This window comes from Oryx dammah, unplaced genomic scaffold (assembly GCF_014754425.2).
Source record: "Oryx dammah isolate SB20612 unplaced genomic scaffold, SCBI_Odam_1.1 HiC_scaffold_25, whole genome shotgun sequence".
NCBI classification, from domain to species: domain Eukaryota; kingdom Metazoa; phylum Chordata; class Mammalia; order Artiodactyla; family Bovidae; genus Oryx; species Oryx dammah.
This window is the reverse complement of record NW_024070209.1, coordinates 62,087,521-62,095,064: the sequence shown is the minus strand read 5'-3', so window position 1 is coordinate 62,095,064 and position 7,544 is coordinate 62,087,521.

Sequence of the window (7,544 nt, the reverse complement as noted above, 5' to 3'; positions counted from 1 at the left end):
TATATGTATATGTATATGTATATGTATATGTATATGTATATGTATATGTATTTCTCTATAAATGTTTATTGACTGGGAAGGAAAGAAAACTACGTTTGCATGTATGTGTTTAGAGACTGGAAATGAATTGATTTTAGATATATTCATAGCTGTTACAATTTGATAGCTCAACTAAACAGAAATAGCAGAAGAAGAATATATGACAAAAACCAGACCCATCATCAAGACAATGTTTAAAATGAAATAATAAATTTAAACATCAAAACTTTAAAAAGAAAACTCTGCTTTCAGAAAAATCTTCCTAATTTCATACATAAAATATTACAGAATGATTTTTGTGAGGTAACTGCAGAAGCCAGTTCTAGTCACTTAAGGACAACAACAGAGAAATCAGTGTCCAACATTGTGTAGAGCTGTTGAGTCCGTGTTTGGCCAGCTGACTTGAGAGCAATCAACCAACTTGTAATTGGTAATGTTACACATAATTTTGGAGGCAGCATTCCAATGCTTATGAAATTGTATTACAAAAAGAAAATAGCTCTGAATATTTTTAAGATGAATGGAGGAGGAAGAATTATTAAAACCCATTGCATTTGGATCCAGTGATCGTTTTTATTTACTTTTTTTTTTAGTTATGGCCATAATTACTAAAGATTTTGCATCAAGAAACATTGAATGACTAGTTACCATTTGTTGTACTTACTTCTAATTTTTTTTCTTGTGCTCTTTACAAAATTGTCATCATCATGTAAACCAATTTTGTATCCCTTTTCTCACTTAATATTATGTTGTAAGTATTTCATCCTGTTACTTAACATTTTATAAAACTTTGATTTTAATTGCCTACATAGTATTCAATGGAGTGGACATACCATGACTTATCCATTATCCTGTTTGTGGATATTTTCCACTATTACAAATGATACTGTGTTGCTCTTGTGCTTGTGGCTTTGTCCAGTTTTAGGAGTTTTTTTTCTCGATATGAAAACAATTAAGCCAAAAGGCTCAATGTTTTATTGGCACTTTATCATCTCATATTATTTACCAAAAGACTGTTGATGTACAACACCACCAGTAATACAGGAGTATATGAATTTTACTACCTTCTCATCAGCAGTGAATAATAATTAATAATAAAAGAGAAAAAGATTGAATTTTACTTTGTAGACTAACAGTTGAAAGGAATTTAACTCATATTATATTGTGTGAGAAATCAAGAAACAAGCAAGCATAAAGCCCCACCCATGTGATGTATTGCAAAAGCAATAGGTAGACCTGAGTCTACCAACAGGCTCTATTGTAACTTTGATTTTGTGTGAACTACTTAACCTCTCAGGAGCTCAGTCTTCTTATATGTCAAATAAGAGAATGGAACTAGACCACATGTTCTCAACTCTCTTAGGACATAACTAAGACATAGCTATTTAGCACATTTATCCCTTTGAGAATATGGTCAAAGGTTTGGTTCTTTCTGCAGAAAAAGCTCATTCCACGAATGCTCAAAATTTCTTAGATCTTGTAAATCTCACTCATAGATGAGATTCTATGAACTCAGCTTCAGAAACCCTGTACAAGATGATCTCCAAGGTCCTTTCCACACCTAAACAGTTCCTATGATTTTATTTTATAATCCAGTGAATGCTGTCTAAAAAATATTTTTAGTAGATAAATTGTGATATATTCATAAATGGATTACTATTATCAGCACCCAAACTAGAACTATGAGTATGATTAGATTATGAAAACAAAAGTGAATGAAGTTCAAACTGAGTAATATATGAATTTTACAATATATATGACTTAAACCAATACCTTATTATTTACAGATGTACTGTTTTTCTACTTTACATATTTTAAATTGGAATATAATTGCATTACGGGCTTCCCAGGTGGCACTAGTGGTAAAGAATCCAGCTGCAATGCAGGAGACTTATATAAGAGACGTTGGTTCGATCCCTGGGTTAGGAAGAGTCCCTGAAGGAGGCATGGAAACCCCTTCGAGTATCCTTGCCTGGAGAATGCCATGGACAGAGGAGCCAGCCAGGCTACACAGTGTCAGTCATGATGAAAGCAACTACTCATGCATTCATAATTGGTTTACAGTGTTGTGTTAGTTTCTTCTGTACAACAAAGTGAATTTCCCTGTGCTATAAAAACTAAACTTCCTGTGCTATAGAGCTCAGGTTTTTGCTAGCTAGCTATTTTACACAAGGTAATGTGTAGCTGTCAATCCTAATATCCCAATTTGTCCCACCTCCCTCTTCCCTACCCTGTGTCCACACATCCGTTCTCTACGTCTGTGTCTCTATTTCTGCCCTACAAATAGGCTCATGTGTACCATTTTTCTGGATTTCACATATATATGTTACTATATAACACAATATTTTTTTTCTCTTTCTGACTTACTTTACTTTTACTTTTACTTTACTTTTCTTTATGACTTTGTATGACAGACTCCAGTTCCATCTCTACAAATGACCCAATATACATTTTCATAATAAAGTATAAAAATATGGACTGGGATGATATACACAACATTCATTAGGGGCTAGGATGGAATGGCTCAGATGGTAAAGAAACTGCCTGTAATACAGGGACACGGCTTTGATACCTGGGTCGGGAAGATCCCCTGGAGAAGGGAATGGCAACTCACTCCAGTATTCTTGCCTGGAGAATCCCACGGACAGAGAAGCCTGGCGGGCTACAGCCCATGGGGGTCCCAAAGAGTCAGACACAACTGAGCGACTAACACTTTCCCTTTTTTCACACAGAGCAGGTCAGAAAGCACTAAAGGGGATTTTATATGTTATTTCAAAATTTTATATCAAAAAAATTTGAAGCAAATGTGAAAAACCATGTACATTTTTGTTTTGTTTTATTGAGATATAATTACAAAAAATTATATAGATTTAAAGGGGTTACATGAGTGTTTGTTACATAATTCTCTGACATATTCTGCATTCCTTTTCTTATGGTTAAAAATAACTCTTCTAGAACCAGTTAGTTTAAAACCATGAATTGTGAACAGTATCCTAGAGATAGTTCCTAAGGTACTATGCTAATGCTAATATCTTAAATTTGTACAACTTTTCAAAGTGCTTTTAAATATATTAGCTCTTCTGACTCTCACATAGACACCCTTAGAGCCAATTAATGTCGTTTTATAGAACATGTGATCACAGATTTAAGGATTTTACAAAATTAAAAAAGTTAGGGCTGGATTTAGGACTAGAATCGTGATTTCCTGATTCACAATTCTTGCCCCCCAAACCCTCTGGCTTTTTCACTTTATAGAAGACTACTTCCTCAGTTTCCTCATAGTAAAGACATTTTCATCATTTGAAGCCTTGTCCCCATTTTCCTCATGTTTGAATTGCTTTCAAATGGAGTTTTTCTTCTCACAAAAAGTGTTGGTTAGTAAACGGAACATGACTTCATTATAATCTAAAATACTGTGTTTATAGAATTTGGGCCATTGAAAACTTTTCTGAAAAAGTTTCAGGAATTTGAGAGATCATCTAGTCCAAAAGTAGTCTCATTCCCACCTACCCTTCCAGTTTTATAGGTTAGATCAATAATGTCCTAAGAGATTAAATGAGAGCAATGTCCTCAGTCATCCCACTGATTTGTAGAGAACTAGGTATTAGAAACTGAAAGCCAGATTCCTAATCCAGTAACCTCCATTTATTCTCCACATTATTTCTTGTTTGTTATTATCTTCTCTTTTATCAAAATACATGAGAAACCAAAAGTATTTGGGACCCTCATGAACTTGTTTTCTATATGCTTAGCTGGCTGTGGTCATAATATGCACTGAAGACAAATATTCATGTTAGATATAAATTGCATTAATCATGTGGAACAAAAGCATAAAAAGAAACTTGTTTCATAGTGGGAATACAACTAAATTTTTTTGTTGCTGGTTTGATGAGGATTTTACCATTTTATACTTTGTAAAAATGTGATGAGCATCAGAGATATTGTTTTGTATTCCCATTGGTCCTTCTTGAACTTGCTTATCAAGTTTATTGCAAAAATAATGAGAATTATAATTTAATGCTGTGGTACTTTCTGGACTACTGGATAACTAGACCATTCTGGAAAAATATTCACTATGTCTGGGCAATATAGACCTTTCCAAGGATAAAGTTTTGAAAGATAGGCTACTGGGAGTAGGAATTCACATTAATATATCACATTTAAATTAAGGGCTCCAAAGACATTTCCAGGGTGTAGGGGATAATATTTAAACAACTCTTGTTTAGTTGACTTTATTAACATATTGATATAACCATAATAAGGGGCTTCCAAGGAGGCGCTAGTGGTAAAGAACCCTCCTGCCCATGCAGGAGACACAGGAGATGCAGGTTTGATCCCTAGATTGGGAAGATCTCCTGGAAAAGAGAATGACAAGCCACTTCAGTATTCTTGCCTGGAGAATCCCATGGACAGAGGAGCCTGGTGGGCTACGGTCCATGGGGTCTCACAGAGTCAGACACAACTGAAGTGACTTAGCAAACACACACACATAACCATCATAGAAGAGATAGGCTAATCAAATAAGCTACTTAAAAATGACTAGATCCACATTATCCAATATGGTAGCCACTAGCCACATGTGTGTATTCTGTATTGAGATGTGCTGTTATATGATATACACACAGGATTTTGAAGACCTAGTACAAAAAATAATGTAAATGATCTCATCAGTGAAGATATTAATATGTTAGATACCTTTGATTAAACAAAATATTTTGAAATTAATTTCACCTATTTCTTTTTACTTTTTAAAAAGTGTAGCTACTGGAATTTTTTACATTACATATATAGTTCAAATTATATTTCCATTAGATAATGCTGAACTAAAGTATTACCTTTGTGAAAAGCACATGTGTGTCTTTAACTTTGTGTGGTAGTAGGATCCAGGGAAATATGACAGAGATAATTTCATGTGGCTTATACTTGCACAAGGGCAGAGATTTCTGTTTTATTCACTTCTATGTTTCCAACTTCAAGAACATCGATGACAATATATACTTGTTGAACAAATGACATTCTCTTGAATCAGTGGAATGTTTCCAGAAAAAAAAAAATTGAAAAATACTTGTTACTAGCTTTCTTTTTTGAACCTTTGCTGTTTACCACATTCTTCAGTGATTTTATAGTTACCCTATCCTTGATTATTTTTGTAATTTGTCTTTCAAAGTCAATTAACAAATTACTGAACACCTTTATGCACTCAGCATCGGCGGAGGGACTATCAAGAAACAGACCTTGGTTCTTGACCATAAGCAAAAGAATTTACAGTCCAGTTAGGAAGACAAAACCAATACACTCGAAACAAGTGCCACCTGAAAACTGACTCTCTAAAACGGAGAACAATAAAACTCTGAGGACTGCAAAGGACTGACGAAAGTAACTGGAATTTAGAGAAGAGAAAGATCTGCTAGAGTAGTTGGAAAATGCTTCATTTCAGGTATGTACTTGCCTCAGTGTATCCCATAGGTTCTACTGGGGGCTGGGTACTTCTCCAGACTCCTTTGGACTCTGCATCAAGCCCTGCCCCGCCTTCTTTACTAGAGTATCTGCTGAATTGCTTTCAACTCCACTGTTTCCCTTGGGGGTGCAGTCTGTCCAGGTACTGTTCTCATGCTGCAACTCCTGGATTATCTCAGGCTTCTTTGGAGCCAAGATCTTATACATTACTTAAAGAACTTAAGGATAATCTTCTCATTATTTCTCAGGGCCCCACCACATTTCCCTTCCATGTTTTTAACATGTTCCATGTTCTCCCAACCCTCAAGCCAGGTCTCTGTGACCCCCTTGGCTGTCCCTTCCTCGTGTCTTTGGTCAGGCCAAGTAGCAGCAGCCCCATGAAGGCCACCAATGGGAACTTGCCTGTGCCCTTGAACAACCAAATTACTGACGCTGAGCTGGAAGCTACTCCCTGCCCTGAGCTAAAAAAGCTCCTTCGAGACTGTCCCTCATACTCCTCACCTGCTTTGAAGTTCAGTGCCAGCAACCGGGCTAGATGCTGGTGTCCTGGCAGCAGCGCCCTGCTGCCAGAGAAAGAGGCAGCTGGGCATATGGACAGACGATTAGATTTATAATTTCATTTATTTATTTACTTATTTTTGGCTCTGCTGGGTCTTCACTGCTGTGAGGGCTTTGCTCTAGTTGTGGTGAGCGGGGACTACTTCCCAGTTTTGGTGCTTGAGCTTTTCTCTGCAGTGGCCTCTCCCGATGTGGAGTACGGGCTCTAGGGCAGTTGGGCCTCAGTAGCTGTGGCTCACAGGCTGAGTTTCCTCACGGCCTGTGGGATCCTCCTGGATCAGGGATAGAACCTGTGTCTCCTGCAATGGCAGGTGGATTCTTTACCACTGAACCACCAGGGAAGACCAATAATTAGATTTAAAGTGGGATAGACCCTGGACAGAACCGTAGCCACATCATAGAACCTTGCTGAGAACTTTTCTCAGCTGTAAAATTCGAGACAGTAACCCTGCCTCACAGAGCTGCTGCTAATTGAGATGCACTAATGTATGTAAGACCTGGGTTCAGTCCCTGGGTTGGGAAGATCCCCTGGAGAAGGCAATGGCACCCCACTCCAGTACTCTCGCCTGGAGAATCCCATGGACGGAGGAGCCTGGTGGGCCTACATTGCAGTCCACAGGGTCGCAAAGAGTCGGACACGACTGAGTGACTGCATTTTCACTTTCCATGTATGTAAGAGGTTTCAATAGAGAGCCTGGTGCTGGTCCTTCAGTGGAAAACCCTACGGCTCCCTAACTGACCCTTCCTTTGCACCAGTGATTCAAAACCAGGGGCAATTTTACCTCTCTGCCCTTGCCTAGGCCGTTTAGCAATGTCTAGAGAAACTTTTCACTGTCACAGCTAGGGTTGGGGTGCAGCTGGCATCTAGTGGGTAGAGGCTAGGATGTCATGAAACATCCTGCCACGCAGAGGATGGCCTCCACAATAAAGAATTATTCAGCCCCAACTGTCAGTAGTGGCTAGGTTGAGAAATCCTGCTCTAGACCACCCTGAGGGTGCCAGTTGTTACTGTATTGCCTTGGCTAATTCTGTCCACTAGGGCTGCTAATCCTGGGTCCTTAAGTGTCTGTTACTGCACCTACAAACTTGAAAGCACTCCAGGAGCCACACTTCTTCACCAGCTTTCCAGAGGATTTCTTAATACCATTTTTGGGCTTCTACTGGTGTGTTAGAGCTGATAGTGACAATAATTCCGGTGTTTGGCCTCTGGGCCCATGTAAGTACTGCTGCTACTACTGCTGCTAAGTCACTTCAGTCGTGTCCGACTCTGTACGACCCCATAGACAGCAGCCCACCAGGCTCCCCCGTCCCTGGGATTCTCCAGGCAAGAACACTGCAGTGGGTTGCCATTTCCTTCTCCAATGCATGAAAGTGAAAAGTGAAAGTGAAGTCGCTCAGTCATGTCTGACTCAGTGACCCCATGGACTGCAGCCTACCAGGCTCCTCTGTCCATGGGATTTTCCAGGCAAGGGTACTGGAGTGGGGTGCCA